The following is a 17,793-nucleotide window of genomic DNA, read 5'->3' on the forward strand; positions in this document are numbered from 1 at the left end:
TCCCACTAAACACACACTGATAAATCACATGAGAAGAGCAGTTGGAGTCGCCGAGTCTTAAGAGGGTAATTACTTATGAGTTATTTCAGTGTGAAAGCACAGAGAACAGAGAAATCCTGTTTCTATACGTTAGAGAACCATTAGAAGCGGTTGCCACGTTTTCACCAGACGTTTTCACCAGATGAAAGAGGAGACATTACTGCTTCTCTGCTGTTGAACAAACAGCCAAACGGAATGCTGGACTATATACTTGAATTGAATCAGTAGGCTATCTATTCTGGGGAGAGAGAGAGAAAGAAGGACAGAGGGAAAGGGGGCGGGTAGACAGAAAGGACAAGAGAAAGGGGCAAGACAGAGAGTAAAAGGTAATGACAGGGAACAGATGCTACTGTAAATCAGCCCATACTGTATATGGACAGGATGGGACCTCTCAACTGAGACACAATTTATGATTTACCGTGGGTCCAGTTAACAAAAATATTTTCTATTGGATGACGTGAAGTGTCCTCCGTTAACCTGAGAGAGCCCAAATCACACTAGGTACTGTATTTATTTTTGTAGAAGTGCCCTGAAGAACATTGGTGACTGTCTTTCAGGTGCTTGTGTGACCGATTGGATGTCACAAGACTGTTAGCCCGCAGAACTAAAGCCTAGAAATTCGTTCAGGGAACTAACACGAGTCTTTAGGTTTCGAACAAGACTCTGTTAAACTTGCATAGGCTCAGATATTACTGATTTCTCATTGATTGATTAATCTCTCAAAATCACAAACTGCAAAATAGAATACCAATAAGTCAATCATGTGAGTTTGAACCTAATTGGAGGTTCTTCAGATCAATGGACATTTTTCTCTCTACCTCCTCGCTTATCATTAGCAAAAAACAAAAGACTCCATTCTTTATGCATTATCAAAAATAATCATTGACATCAATGTCAATGTTATCAACATTTTTGTTGGGCAAAAATAATTTAAAAGTACAGAAAAAAGGCTGGTCCGATGCTAGCCTGTTTAGCATGACGATTCCACGAAGAGAATAAGAGAGCAGAAACAGATGGCCACTTGGCGAATCCAACACTTCTTACACAGGGTTTTTGGGGCCTGTGCTGCCGTAACTGCATGAACAAAGGAATTGAGAAAACTAAAACATTCATGATATAGCAAGCGTCTACTTCAATAATGACCTCAGCTTATTCAGCATCAAAATGGAAAATGTTTATTATTTTGGGAGGATTTTGGGGGTGGGAACAGCTAACTTCCTGCAGATCAACACATATTGCCATTGGGCAGAGAGGAACATTTGCAGTTTCATAGCAAATCTCATGCTATTCTACACATGATTGAGATCATTCAGCATTTTTACGGCTAATTTACTGCCAATTTCCACATTTTGTCACGAGGCTGAGAGAAAATGTAAAAGTTTTTCCGGTAAATTCCTGTAATTCTCTGTATTTTTTGCCATGGCTTATACGTTTTTTCTTCAAACCACTCTACACAAGATCAAGTCCGCTCACATGAAGAATATAGTTATTTGAGTTGAATTGTTTGAAGAATATCTTTCTTCTTCTGGTTCATGTTAATTTCTATCTTCAAGTAACAGAAAATACCCAGCAATGGTGTGGTTGGGAGGTGAGAGTAACCCCATTGTTCTTCCCTCCAAAGGCAACAGACAGCACAGCAGGTACAGACTGATGAGAGCTCAAACAATGTTTTGTTCTCTTGGAAATGAAAAATAACATACACTGCAGTGAATGATCCACACTCCTCTCATTCTCTGCAACAGCATTAAACAGTCTGAGGAGCAAATGGTACAAAAGTATAACAAAGGTGTAATACAGCTAATAACCCACAAGATGTCAGTCTTTACTCATTCATTTATTAAATGTCAATAAGAGTGAACATTTGTGACCCATTTCAGGAAACTACCTCACACAAGAACCATTTGAACATAATCTTTTTTTAAATCAAAATGCATTTTTTGGGGCAGAAATGCCTTCTGGAACATGTGAACGTTCATGTGCCTTAATAACGAACTTGTACGCCATCTGTAAATACATATAAACATTTTAAATTACGAGCCTAGTTGGTTTAGCCACAGAAAAAGTCAGCAGCCTTCCCGTTAGCCATGATTGGCTGAGATCAATTCAGATTATCTGCCATATAGCACACTCCTGTCTATTTGAGCTGGTTAGTATACAGTGGTTTTGAGCTTTTGCTGCAACTGTTTGTGTTGGATGATGGCACATTGCGTTAAATTGCGTCATTCTGTCATTGCACCACACTATCACAAGGGGAGTTTGAATGCTGATCTATCGGCAGTCTAAACTCTGGAACAAAATTTTAAAAAATCGTAAATTAATGGGGGTGTTTTCAGTCCGCGAGTCTTTCTTCTCTGGCACTAGAGTTCTGAATCAGGCAACAACAAAAAAATTAGCTGACGGTGGTCCAGGAGTTGAGAGAGAACTTGGGTAAATACAATGGGCGAATTATACTTGACATGTGGATTGATGATCTTCTAAAAATAGGTATGGTGGGCTGTTGGTTTCTCTCCCTCTAAAAACAGAAAGAAATAATTATAAATAACAAACTGGCTTTATTTACCACAGTGTGAAAGAGCGACAGCCCCTTTATATGAAGTGCCTTTCTGAAACACGGAGACCTTCTTTACTAATGTGAAGAAGTAACGGAATGAAAAAGTCCAGCGAGGATTTGTCAGCAGAAAGCTGAGTAACTCACTCATTCGTGGCTTTGGATCAAAATAAATAAGTACCAACATTCTTTCTGGTAGTCTTTAATAAATAAATGTTCTGGTTGTCCTGACCTGGACACCATGTACAGTATTATAACAGCCCATTATTCTTTCTGATAGTTTATAGATATGTTCTGGTTGTCCTGACCTGGACGCCATGTACAGTATTATAACAGCCCATTATTCTTTCTGATAGTCTTTAATAAGTCAATGTTCTGGTTGTCCTGACCTGGACACCATGTACAGTATTATAACAGCCCATTATTCTTTCTGATAGTCTTTAATAAGTCAATGTTCTGGTTGTCCTGACCTGGACACCATGTACAGTATTATAACAGCCCATTATTCTTTCTGATAGTCTTTAATTAATAAATGTTCTGGTTGTCCTGACCTGGACACCATGTACAGTATTATAACAGCCCATTATTCTTTCTGATAGTCTTTAATTAATAAATGTTCTGGTTGTCCTGACCTGGACACCATGTACAGTATTATAACAGCCCATTATTCTTTCTGATAGTCTTTAATAAGTCAATGTTCTGGTTGTCCTGACCTGGACACCATGTACAGTATTATAACAGCCCATTATTCTTTCTGATAGTCTTTAATAAGTCAATGTTCTGGTTGTCCTGACCTGGACACCATGTACAGTATTATAACAGCCCATTATTCTTTCTGATAGTCTTTAATAAGTCAATGTTCTGGTTGTCCTGACCTGGACACCATGTACAGTATTATAACAGCCCATTATTCTTTCTGATAGTCTTTAATAAGTCAATGTTCTGGTTGTCCTGACCTGGACACCATGTACAGTATTATAACAGCCCATTATTCTTTCTGATAGTCTTTAATTAATAAATGTTCTGGTTGTCCTGACCTGGACACCATGTACAGTATTATAACAGCCCATTATTCTTTCTGATAGTCTTTAATAAGTCAATGTTCTGGTTGTCCTGACCTGGACACCATGTACAGTATTATAACAGCCCATTATTCTTTCTGATAGTCTTTAATTAATAAATGTTCTGGTTGTCCTGACCTGGACACCATGTACAGTATTATAACAGCCCATTATTCTTTCTGATAGTCTTTAATAAGTCAATGTTCTGGTTGTCCTGACCTGGACACCATGTACAGTATTATAACAGCCCATTATTCTTTCTGATAGTCTTTAATAAGTCAATGTTCTGGTTGTCCTGACCTGGACACCATGTACAGTATTATAACAGCCCATTATTCTTTCTGATAGTCTTTAATAAGTCAATGTTCTGGTTGTCCTGACCTGGACACCATGTACAGTATTATAACAGCCCATTATTCTTTCTGATAGTCTTTAATAAGTCAATGTTCTGGTTGTCCTGACCTGGACACCATGTACAGTATTATAACAGCCCATTATTCTTTCTGATAGTCTTTAATTAATAAATGTTCTGGTTGTCCTGACCTGGACACCATGTACAGTATTATAACAGCCCATTATTCTTTCTGATAGTCTTTAATTAATAAATGTTCTGGTTGTCCTGACCTGGACACCATGTACAGTATTATAACAGCCCATTATTCTTTCTGATAGTCTTTAATAAGTCAATGTTCTGGTTGTCCTGACCTGGACACCATGTACAGTATTATAACAGCCCATTATTCTTTCTGATAGTCTTTAATAAGTCAATGTTCTGGTTGTCCTGACCTGGACACCATGTACAGTATTATAACAGCCCATTATTCTTTCTGATAGTCTTTAATAAGTCAATGTTCTGGTTGTCCTGACCTGGACACCATGTACAGTATTATAACAGCCCATTATTCTTTCTGATAGTCTTTAATAAGTCAATGTTCTGGTTGTCCTGACCTGGACACCATGTACAGTATTATAACAGCCCATTATTCTTTCTGATAGTCTTTAATAAGTCAATGTTCTGGTTGTCCTGACCTGGACACCATGTACAGTATTATAACAGCCCATTATTCTTTCTGATAGTCTTTAATTAATAAATGTTCTGGTTGTCCTGACCTGGACACCATGTACAGTATTATAACAGCCCATTATTCTTTCTGATAGTCTTTAATAAGTCAATGTTCTGGTTGTCCTGACCTGGACACCATGTACAGTATTATAACAGCCCATTATTCTTTCTGATAGTCTTTAATAAGTCAATGTTCTGGTTGTCCTGACCTGGACACCATGTACAGTATTATAACAGCCCATTATTCTTTCTGATAGTCTTTAATAAGTCAATGTTCTGGTTGTCCTGACCTGGACACCATGTACAGTATTATAACAGCCCATTATTCTTTCTGATAGTCTTTAATAAGTCAATGTTCTGGTTGTCCTGACCTGGACACCATGTACAGTATTATAACAGCCCATTATTCTTTCTGATAGTCTTTAATAAGTCAATGTTCTGGTTGTCCTGACCTGGACACCATGTACAGTATTATAACAGCCCATTATTCTTTCTGATAGTCTTTAATAAGTCAATGTTCTGGTTGTCCTGACCTGGACACCATGTACAGTATTATAACAGCCCATTATTCTTTCTGGTAGTCTTTAATAAATAAATGTTCTGGTTGTCCTGACCTGGACACCATGTACAGTATTATAACAGCCCATTACTCTTTCTGATAGTCTTTAATAAGTCAATGTTCTGGTTGTCCTGACCTGGACACCATGTACAGTATTATAACAGCCCATTATTCTTTCTGATAGTCTTTAATAAGTCAATGTTCTGGTTGTCCTGACCTGGACACCATGTACAGTATTATAACAGCCCATTATTCTTTCTGATAGTCTTTAATAAGTCAATGTTCTGGTTGTCCTGACCTGGACGCCATGTACAGTATTATAACAGCCCATTATTCTTTCTGGTAGTCTTTAATTAATAAATGTTCTGGTTGTCCTGACCTGGACACCATGTACAGTATTATAACAGCCCATTATTCTTTCTGATAGTCTTTAATAAGTCAATGTTCTGGTTGTCCTGACCTGGACACCATGTACAGTATTATAACAGCCCATTATTCTTTCTGGTAGTTTATAGATATGTTCTGGTTGTCCTGACCTGGACACCATGTACAGTATTATAACAGCCCATTATTCTTTCTGATAGTCTTTAATAAGTCAATGTTCTGGTTGTCCTGACCTGGACACCATGTACAGTATTATAACAGCCCATTATTCTTTCTGATAGTCTTTAATAAGTCAATGTTCTGGTTGTCCTGACCTGGACACCATGTACAGTATTATAACAGCCCATTATTCTTTCTGATAGTCTTTAATAATCAATGTTCTGGTTGTCCTGACCTGGACACCATGTACAGTATTATAACAGCCCATTATTCTTTCTGATAGTCTTTAATTAATAAATGTTCTGGTTGTCCTGACCTGGACACCATGTACAGTATTATAACAGCCCATTATTCTTTCTGATAGTCTTTAATAAGTCAATGTTCTGGTTGTCCTGACCTGGACACCATGTACAGTATTATAACAGCCCATTATTCTTTCTGATAGTCTTTAATAAGTAAATGTTCTGGTTGTCCTGACCTGGACACCATGTACAGTATTATAACAGCCCATTATTCTTTCTGATAGTCTTTAATAAGTCAATGTTCTGGTTGTCCTGACCTGGACACCATGTACAGTATTATAACAGCCCATTATTCTTTCTGATAGTCTTTAATAAGTCAATGTTCTGGTTGTCCTGACCTGGACACCATGTACAGTATTATAACAGCCCATTATTCTTTCTGATAGTCTTTAATAAGTCAATGTTCTGGTTGTCCTGACCTGGACACCATGTACAGTATTATAACAGCCCATTATTCTTTCTGGTAGTCTTTAATAAGTCAATGTTCTGGTTGTCCTGACCTGGACACCATGTACAGTATTATAACAGCCCATTATTCTTTCTGATAGTCTTTAATAAGTCAATGTTCTGGTTGTCCTGACCTGGACACCATGTACAGTATTATAACAGCCCATTATTCTTTCTGATAGTCTTTAATAAGTCAATGTTCTGGTTGTCCTGACCTGGACACCATGTACAGTATTATAACAGCCCATTATTCTTTCTGATAGTCTTTAATAAGTCAATGTTCTGGTTGTCCTGACCTGGACACCATGTACAGTATTATAACAGCCCATTATTCTTTCTGGTAGTCTTATAACAGCCCATTATTCTTTCTGGTAGTCTAATAAATAAATGTTCTAATAAGTATTATAACAGCCCATCTGGTTGTCCTGACCTGGTTGTCCTGACACACATGTACAGTATTATAACAGCCCATTATTCTTTCTGACAGTCTTTAATAAGTCAATGTTCTGGTTGTCCTGACCTGGACACCATGTACAGTATTATAACAGCCCATTATTCTTTCTGATAGTCTTTAATAAATCAATGTTCTGGTTGTCCTGACCTGGACACCATGTACAGTATTATAACAGCCCATTATTCTTTCTGATAGTCTTTAATAATAAATGTTCTGGTTGTCCTGACCTGGACACCATGTACAGTATTATAACAGCCCATTATTCTTTCTGATAGTCTTTAATAAGTCAATGTTCTGGTTGTCCTGACCTGGACGCCATGTACAGTATTATAACAGCCCATTATTCTTTCTGGTAGTCTTTAATTAATAAATGTTCTGGTTGTCCTGACCTGGACACCATGTACAGTATTATAACAGCCCATTATTCTTTCTGATAGTCTTTAATAAGTCAATGTTCTGGTTGTCCTGACCTGGACACCATGTACAGTATTATAACAGCCCATTATTCTTTCTGATAGTCTTTAATAAGTCAATGTTCTGGTTGTCCTGACCTGGACACCATGTACAGTATTATAACAGCCCATTATTCTTTCTGATAGTCTTTAATAAGTCAATGTTCTGGTTGTCCTGACCTGGACACCATGTACAGTATTATAACAGCCCATTATTCTTTCTGATAGTCTTTAATAAGTCAATGTTCTGGTTGTCCTGACCTGGACACCATGTACAGTATTATAACAGCCCATTATTCTTTCTGATAGTCTTTAATAAGTCAATGTTCTGGTTGTCCTGACCTGGACACCATGTACAGTATTATAACAGCCCATTATTCTTTCTGATAGTCTTTAATAATAAATGTTCTGGTTGTCCTGACCTGGACACCATGTACAGTATTATAACAGCCCATTATTCTTTCTGATAGTCTTTAATAAGTCAATGTTCTGGTTGTCCTGACCTGGACACCATGTACAGTATTATAACAGCCCATTATTCTTTCTGATAGTCTTTAATTAATAAATGTTCTGGTTGTCCTGACCTGGACACCATGTACAGTATTATAACAGCCCATTATTCTTTCTGATAGTCTTTAATAAGTCAATGTTCTGGTTGTCCTGACCTGGACACCATGTACAGTATTATAACAGCCCATTATTCTTTCTGATAGTCTTTAATAAGTCAATGTTCTGGTTGTCCTGACCTGGACACCATGTACAGTATTATAACAGCCCATTATTCTTTCTGATAGTCTTTAATAAGTCAATGTTCTGGTTGTCCTGACCTGGACACCATGTACAGTATTATAACAGCCCATTATTCTTTCTGATAGTCTTTAATAAGTCAATGTTCTGGTTGTCCTGACCTGGACACCATGTACAGTATTATAACAGCCCATTATTCTTTCTGATAGTCTTTAATAATAAATGTTCTGGTTGTCCTGACCTGGACACCATGTACAGTATTATAACAGCCCATTATTCTTTCTGATAGTCTTTAATAAGTCAATGTTCTGGTTGTCCTGACCTGGACACCATGTACAGTATTATAACAGCCCATTATTCTTTCTGATAGTCTTTAATAAGTCAATGTTCTGGTTGTCCTGACCTGGACACCATGTACAGTATTATAACAGCCCATTATTCTTTCTGATAGTCTTTAATAAGTCAATGTTCTGGTTGTCCTGACCTGGACACCATGTACAGTATTATAACAGCCCATTATTCTTTCTGATAGTCTTTAATAAGTCAATGTTCTGGTTGTCCTGACCTGGACACCATGTACAGTATTATAACAGCCCATTATTCTTTCTGATAGTCTTTAATAAGTCAATGTTCTGGTTGTCCTGACCTGGACACCATGTACAGTATTATAACAGCCCATTATTCTTTCTGATAGTCTTTAATTAATAAATGTTCTGGTTGTCCTGACCTGGACACCATGTACAGTATTATAACAGCCCATTATTCTTTCTGATAGTCTTTAATAAGTCAATGTTCTGGTTGTCCTGACCTGGACACCATGTACAGTATTATAACAGCCCATTATTCTTTCTGATAGTCTTTAATTAATAAATGTTCTGGTTGTCCTGACCTGGACACCATGTACAGTATTATAACAGCCCATTATTCTTTCTGATAGTCTTTAATAAATCAATGTTCTGGTTGTCCTGACCTGGACACCATGTACAGTATTATAACAGCCCATTATTCTTTCTGATAGTCTTTAATTAATAAATGTTCTGGTTGTCCTGACCTGGACACCATGTACAGTATTATAACAGCCCATTATTCTTTCTGATAGTCTTTAATAAATAAATGTTCTGGTTGTCCTGACCTGGACACCATGTACAGTATTATAACAGCCCATTATTCTTTCTGATAGTCTTTAATAAGTCAATGTTCTGGTTGTCCTGACCTGGACACCATGTACAGTATTATAACAGCCCATTATTCTTTCTGATAGTCTTTAATAAATAAATGTTCTGGTTGTCCTGACCTGGACACCATGTACAGTATTATAACAGCCCATTATTCTTTCTGATAGTCTTTAATTAATAAATGTTCTGGTTGTCCTGACCTGGACACCATGTACAGTATTATAACAGCCCATTATTCTTTCTGATAGTCTTTAATAAGTCAATGTTCTGGTTGTCCTGACCTGGACACCATGTACAGTATTATAACAGCCCATTATTCTTTCTGATAGTCTTTAATAAGTCAATGTTCTGGTTGTCCTGACCTGGACACCATGTACAGTATTATAACAGCCCATTATTCTTTCTGATAGTCTTTAATAAGTCAATGTTCTGGTTGTCCTGACCTGGACACCATGTACAGTATTATAACAGCCCATTATTCTTTCTGATAGTCTTTAATAAGTCAATGTTCTGGTTGTCCTGACCTGGACACCATGTACAGTATTATAACAGCCCATTATTCTTTCTGATAGTCTTTAATAAGTCAATGTTCTGGTTGTCCTGACCTGGACACCATGTACAGTATTATAACAGCCCATTATTCTTTCTGATAGTCTTTAATAAGTCAATGTTCTGGTTGTCCTGACCTGGACACCATGTACAGTATTATAACAGCCCATTATTCTTTCTGATAGTCTTTAATTAATAAATGTTCTGGTTGTCCTGACCTGGACACCATGTACAGTATTATAACAGCCCATTATTCTTTCTGATAGTCTTTAATAAGTCAATGTTCTGGTTGTCCTGACCTGGACACCATGTACAGTATTATAACAGCCCATTATTCTTTCTGATAGTCTTTAATAAGTCAATGTTCTGGTTGTCCTGACCTGGACACCATGTACAGTATTATAACAGCCCATTATTCTTTCTGATAGTCTTTAATAAGTCAATGTTCTGGTTGTCCTGACCTGGACACCATGTACAGTATTATAACAGCCCATTATTCTTTCTGATAGTCTTTAATAAGTCAATGTTCTGGTTGTCCTGACCTGGACACCATGTACAGTATTATAACAGCCCATTATTCTTTCTGATAGTCTTTAATAAGTCAATGTTCTGGTTGTCCTGACCTGGACACCATGTACAGTATTATAACAGCCCATTATTCTTTCTGATAGTCTTTAATAAGTCAATGTTCTGGTTGTCCTGACCTGGACACCATGTACAGTATTATAACAGCCCATTATTCTTTCTGATAGTCTTTAATAAGTCAATGTTCTGGTTGTCCTGACCTGGACACCATGTACAGTATTATAACAGCCCATTATTCTTTCTGATAGTCTTTAATAAGTCAATGTTCTGGTTGTCCTGACCTGGACACCATGTACAGTATTATAACAGCCCATTATTCTTTCTGATAGTCTTTAATAAGTAAATGTTCTGGTTGTCCTGACCTGGACACCATGTACAGTATTATAACAGCCCATTATTCTTTCTGATAGTCTTTAATAAGTCAATGTTCTGGTTGTCCTGACCTGGACACCATGTACAGTATTATAACAGCCCATTATTCTTTCTGATAGTCTTTAATAAGTCAATGTTCTGGTTGTCCTGACCTGGACACCATGTACAGTATTATAACAGCCCATTATTCTTTCTGATAGTCTTTAATAAGTCAATGTTCTGGTTGTCCTGACCTGGACACCATGTACAGTATTATAACAGCCCATTATTCTTTCTGATAGTCTTTAATAAATAAATGTTCTGGTTGTCCTGACCTGGACACCATGTACAGTATTATAACAGCCCATTATTCTTTCTGATAGTCTTTAATAAATAAATGTTCTGGTTGTCCTGACCTGGACACCATGTACAGTATTATAACAGCCCATTATTCTTTCTGATAGTCTTTAATAATCAATGTTCTGGTTGTCCTGACCTGGACACCATGTACAGTATTATAACAGCCCATTATTCTTTCTGATAGTCTTTAATAAGTCAATGTTCTGATAGTTGTCCTGACCTGGACACCATGTACAGTATTATAACAGCCCATTATTCTTTCTGATAGTCTTTAATAAGTCAATGTTCTGGTTGTCCTGACCTGGACACCATGTACAGTATTATAACAGCCCATTATTCTTTCTGATAGTCTTTAATAAGTCAATGTTCTGGTTGTCCTGACCTGGACACCATGTACAGTATTATAACAGCCCATTATTCTTTCTGATAGTCTTTAATAAGTCAATGTTCTGGTTGTCCTGACCTGGACACCATGTACAGTATTATAACAGCCCATTATTCTTTCTGATAGTCTTTAATAAGTCAATGTTCTGGTTGTCCTGACCTGGACACCATGTACAGTCTTATAACAGCCCATTATTCTTTCTGATAGTCTTTAATAATAAATGTTCTGGTTGTCCTGACCTGGACACCATGTACAGTATTATAACAGCCCATTATTCTTTCTGATAGTCTTTAATAAGTCAATGTTCTGGTTGTCCTGACCTGGACACCATGTACAGTATTATAACAGCCCATTATTCTTTCTGATAGTCTTTAATAAGTCAATGTTCTGGTTGTCCTGACCTGGACACCATGTACAGTATTATAACAGCCCATTATTCTTTCTGATAGTCTTTAATTAATAAATGTTCTGGTTGTCCTGACCTGGACACCATGTACAGTATTATAACAGCCCATTATTCTTTCTGATAGTCTTTAATAAGTCAATGTTCTGGTTGTCCTGACCTGGACACCATGTACAGTATTATAACAGCCCATTATTCTTTCTGATAGTCTTTAATAAGTCAATGTTCTGGTTGTCCTGACCTGGACACCATGTACAGTATTATAACAGCCCATTATTCTTTCTGATAGTCTTTAATAAGTCAATGTTCTGGTTGTCCTGACCTGGACACCATGTACAGTATTATAACAGCCCATTATTCTTTCTGATAGTCTTTAATAAGTCAATGTTCTGGTTGTCCTGACCTGGACACCATGTACAGTATTATAACAGCCCATTATTCTTTCTGATAGTCTTTAATAAGTCAATGTTCTGGTTGTCCTGACCTGGACACCATGTACAGTATTATAACAGCCCATTATTCTTTCTGATAGTCTTTAATAATAAATGTTCTGGTTGTCCTGACCTGGACACCATGTACAGTATTATAACAGCCCATTATTCTTTCTGATAGTCTTTAATAAATAAATGTTCTGGTTGTCCTGACCTGGACACCATGTACAGTATTATAACAGCCCATTATTCTTTCTGATAGTCTTTAATAAGTCAATGTTCTGGTTGTCCTGACCTGGACACCATGTACAGTATTATAACAGCCCATTATTCTTTCTGATAGTCTTTAATAAGTCAATGTTCTGGTTGTCCTGACCTGGACACCATGTACAGTATTATAACAGCCCATTATTCTTTCTGATAGTCTTTAATAAGTCAATGTTCTGGTTGTCCTGACCTGGACACCATGTACAGTATTATAACAGCCCATTATTCTTTCTGATAGTCTTTAATAAGTCAATGTTCTGGTTGTCCTGACCTGGACACCATGTACAGTATTATAACAGCCCATTATTCTTTCTGATAGTCTTTAATTAATAAATGTTCTGGTTGTCCTGACCTGGACACCATGTACAGTATTATAACAGCCCATTATTCTTTCTGATAGTCTTTAATTAATAAATGTTCTGGTTGTCCTGACCTGGACACCATGTACAGTATTATAACAGCCCATTATTCTTTCTGATAGTCTTTAATAAGTCAATGTTCTGGTTGTCCTGACCTGGACACCATGTACAGTATTATAACAGCCCATTATTCTTTCTGATAGTCTTTAATTAATAAATGTTCTGGTTGTCCTGACCTGGACACCATGTACAGTATTATAACAGCCCATTATTCTTTCTGATAGTCTTTAATAAGTCAATGTTCTGGTTGTCCTGACCTGGACACCATGTACAGTATTATAACAGCCCATTATTCTTTCTGATAGTCTTTAATAAGTCAATGTTCTGGTTGTCCTGACCTGGACACCATGTACAGTATTATAACAGCCCATTATTCTTTCTGATAGTCTTTAATAAGTCAATGTTCTGGTTGTCCTGACCTGGACACCATGTACAGTATTATAACAGCCCATTATTCTTTCTGATAGTCTTTAATAAGTAAATGTTCTGGTTGTCCTGACCTGGACACCATGTACAGTATTATAACAGCCCATTATTCTTTCTGATAGTCTTTAATAAGTCAATGTTCTGGTTGTCCTGACCTGGACACCATGTACAGTATTATAACAGCCCATTATTCTTTCTGATAGTCTTTAATAAATCAATGTTCTGGTTGTCCTGACCTGGACACCATGTACAGTATTATAACAGCCCATTATTCTTTCTGATAGTCTTTAATAAATCAATGTTCTGGTTGTCCTGACCTGGACACCATGTACAGTATTATAACAGCCCATTATTCTTTCTGATAGTCTTTAATAAGTCAATGTTCTGGTTGTCCTGACCTGGACACCATGTACAGTATTATAACAGCCCATTATTCTTTCTGATAGTCTTTAATAAGTCAATGTTCTGGTTGTCCTGACCTGGACACCATGTACAGTATTATAACAGCCCATTATTCTTTCTGATAGTCTTTAATAAGTCAATGTTCTGGTTGTCCTGACCTGGACACCATGTACAGTATTATAACAGCCCATTATTCTTTCTGATAGTCTTTAATAAGTCAATGTTCTGGTTGTCCTGACCTGGACACCATGTACAGTATTATAACAGCCCATTATTCTTTCTGATAGTCTTTAATAAGTCAATGTTCTGGTTGTCCTGACCTGGACACCATGTACAGTATTATAACAGCCCATTATTCTTTCTGATAGTCTTTAATAAATCAATGTTCTGGTTGTCCTGACCTGGACACCATGTACAGTATTATAACAGCCCATTATTCTTTCTGATAGTCTTTAATAAGTCAATGTTCTGGTTGTCCTGACCTGGACACCATGTACAGTATTATAACAGCCCATTATTCTTTCTGATAGTCTTTAATAAGTCAATGTTCTGGTTGTCCTGACCTGGACACCATGTACAGTATTATAACAGCCCATTATTCTTTCTGATAGTCTTTAATAAGTCAATGTTCTGGTTGTCCTGACCTGGACACCATGTACAGTATTATAACAGCCCATTATTCTTTCTGATAGTCTTTAATAAGTCAATGTTCTGGTTGTCCTGACCTGGACACCATGTACAGTATTATAACAGCCCATTATTCTTTCTGATAGTCTTTAATAAGTCAATGTTCTGGTTGTCCTGACCTGGACACCATGTACAGTATTATAACAGCCCATTATTCTTTCTGATAGTCTTTAATAATAGTAATATGTTCTGGTTGTCCTGACCTGGACACCATGTACAGTATTATAACAGCCCATTATTCTTTCTGATAGTCTTTAATAAGTCAATGTTCTGGTTGTCCTGACCTGGACACCATGTACAGTATTATAACAGCCCATTATTCTTTCTGATAGTCTTTAATAAGTCAATGTTCTGGTTGTCCTGACCTGGACACCATGTACAGTATTATAACAGCCCATTATTCTTTCTGGTAGTCTTTAATAAATAAATGTTCTGGTTGTCCTGACCTGGACACCATGTACAGTATTATAACAGCCCATTATTCTTTCTGATAGTCTTTAATAAAGAATGTTCTGGTTGTCCTGACCTGGACACCATGTACAGTATTATAACAGCCCATTATTCTTTCTGATAGTCTTTAATAAGTAATGTTCTGGTTGTCCTGACCTGGACACCATGTACAGTATTATAACAGCCCATTATTCTTTCTGATAGTCTTTAATAAGTCAATGTTCTGGTTGTCCTGACCTGGACACCATGTACAGTATTATAACAGCCCATTATTCTTTCTGATAGTCTTTAATAAGTCAATGTTCTGGTTGTCCTGACCTGGACACCATGTACAGTATTATAACAGCCCATTATTCTTTCTGATAGTCTTTAATAAGTCAATGTTCTGGTTGTCCTGACCTGGACACCATGTACAGTATTATAACAGCCCATTATTCTTTCTGATAGTCTTTAATAAATAAATGTTCTGGTTGTCCTGACCTGGACACCATGTACAGTATTATAACAGCCCATTATTCTTTCTGATAGTCTTTAATAAATCAATGTTCTGGTTGTCCTGACCTGGACACCATGTACAGTATTATAACAGCCCATTATTCTTTCTGATAGTCTTTAATAAGTCAATGTTCTGGTTGTCCTGACCTGGACACCATGTACAGTATTATAACAGCCCATTATTCTTTCTGATAGTCTTTAATAAGTCAATGTTCTGGTTGTCCTGACCTGGACACCATGTACAGTATTATAACAGCCCATTATTCTTTCTGATAGTCTTTAATAAGTCAATGTTCTGGTTGTCCTGACCTGGACACCATGTACAGTATTATAACAGCCCATTATTCTTTCTGATAGTCTTTAATAAGTCAATGTTCTGGTTGTCCTGACCTGGACACCATGTACAGTATTATAACAGCCCATTATTCTTTCTGGACACCATGTCTTTAATTAATAGTCTTTATAAATGTTCTGGTTGTCCTGACCTGGACACCATGTACAGTATTATAACAGCCCATTATTCTTTCTGATAGTCTTTAATAAGTCAATGTTCTGGTTGTCCTGACCTGGACACCATGTACAGTATTATAACAGCCCATTATTCTTTCTGATAGTCTTTAATAAGTCAATGTTCTGGTTGTCCTGACCTGGACACCATGTACAGTATTATAACAGCCCATTATTCTTTCTGATAGTCTTTAATAAGTCAATGTTCTGGTTGTCCTGACCTGGACACCATGTACAGTATTATAACAGCCCATTATTCTTTCTGATAGTCTTTAATAAGTCAATGTTCTGGTTGTCCTGACCTGGACACCATGTACAGTATTATAACAGCCCATTATTCTTTCTGATAGTCTTTAATAAGTCAATGTTCTGGTTGTCCTGACCTGGACACCATGTACAGTATTATAACAGCCCATTATTCTTTCTGATAGTCTTTAATAAGTCAATGTTCTGGTTGTCCTGACCTGGACACCATGTACAGTATTATAACAGCCCATTATTCTTTCTGATAGTCTTTAATAAGTCAATGTTCTGGTTGTCCTGACCTGGACACCATGTACAGTATTATAACAGCCCATTATTCTTTCTGATAGTCTTTAATAAGTCAATGTTCTGGTTGTCCTGACCTGGACACCATGTACAGTATTATAACAGCCCATTATTCTTTCTGATAGTCTTTAATAAGTCAATGTTCTGGTTGTCCTGACCTGGACACCATGTACAGTATTATAACAGCCCATTATTCTTTCTGATAGTCTTTAATTAATCAATGTTCTGGTTGTCCTGACCTGGACACCATGTACAGTATTATAACAGCCCATTATTCTTTCTGATAGTCTTTAATAAGTCAATGTTCTGGTTGTCCTGACCTGGACACCATGTACAGTATTATAACAGCCCATTATTCTTTCTGATAGTCTTTAATAAGTCAATGTTCTGGTTGTCCTGACCTGGACACCATGTACAGTATTATAACAGCCCATTATTCTTTCTGATAGTCTTTAATAAGTCAATGTTCTGGTTGTCCTGACCTGGACACCATGTACAGTATTATAACAGCCCATTATTCTTTCTGATAGTCTTTAATAAGTCAATGTTCTGGTTGTCCTGACCTGGACACCATGTACAGTATTATAACAGCCCATTATTCTTTCTGATAGTCTTTAATAAGTCAATGTTCTGGTTGTCCTGACCTGGACACCATGTACAGTATTATAACAGCCCATTATTCTTTCTGATAGTCTTTAATTAATAAATGTTCTGGTTGTCCTGACCTGGACACCATGTACAGTATTATAACAGCCCATTATTCTTTCTGATAGTCTTTAATAAGTCAATGTTCTGGTTGTCCTGACCTGGACACCATGTACAGTATTATAACAGCCCATTATTCTTTCTGATAGTCTTTAATAAGTCAATGTTCTGGTTGTCCTGACCTGGACACCATGTACAGTATTATAACAGCCCATTATTCTTTCTGATAGTCTTTAATAAGTCAATGTTCTGGTTGTCCTGACCTGGACACCATGTACAGTATTATAACAGCCCATTATTCTTTCTGATAGTCTTTAATAAGTCAATGTTCTGGTTGTCCTGACCTGGACACCATGTACAGTATTATAACAGCCCATTATTCTTTCTGATAGTCTTTAATAAGTCAATGTTCTGGTTGTCCTGACCTGGACA

The sequence above is a fragment of the Oncorhynchus masou genome, chromosome 16 (assembly GCF_036934945.1).
Source record: "Oncorhynchus masou masou isolate Uvic2021 chromosome 16, UVic_Omas_1.1, whole genome shotgun sequence".
NCBI lineage: Eukaryota > Metazoa > Chordata > Actinopteri > Salmoniformes > Salmonidae > Oncorhynchus > Oncorhynchus masou.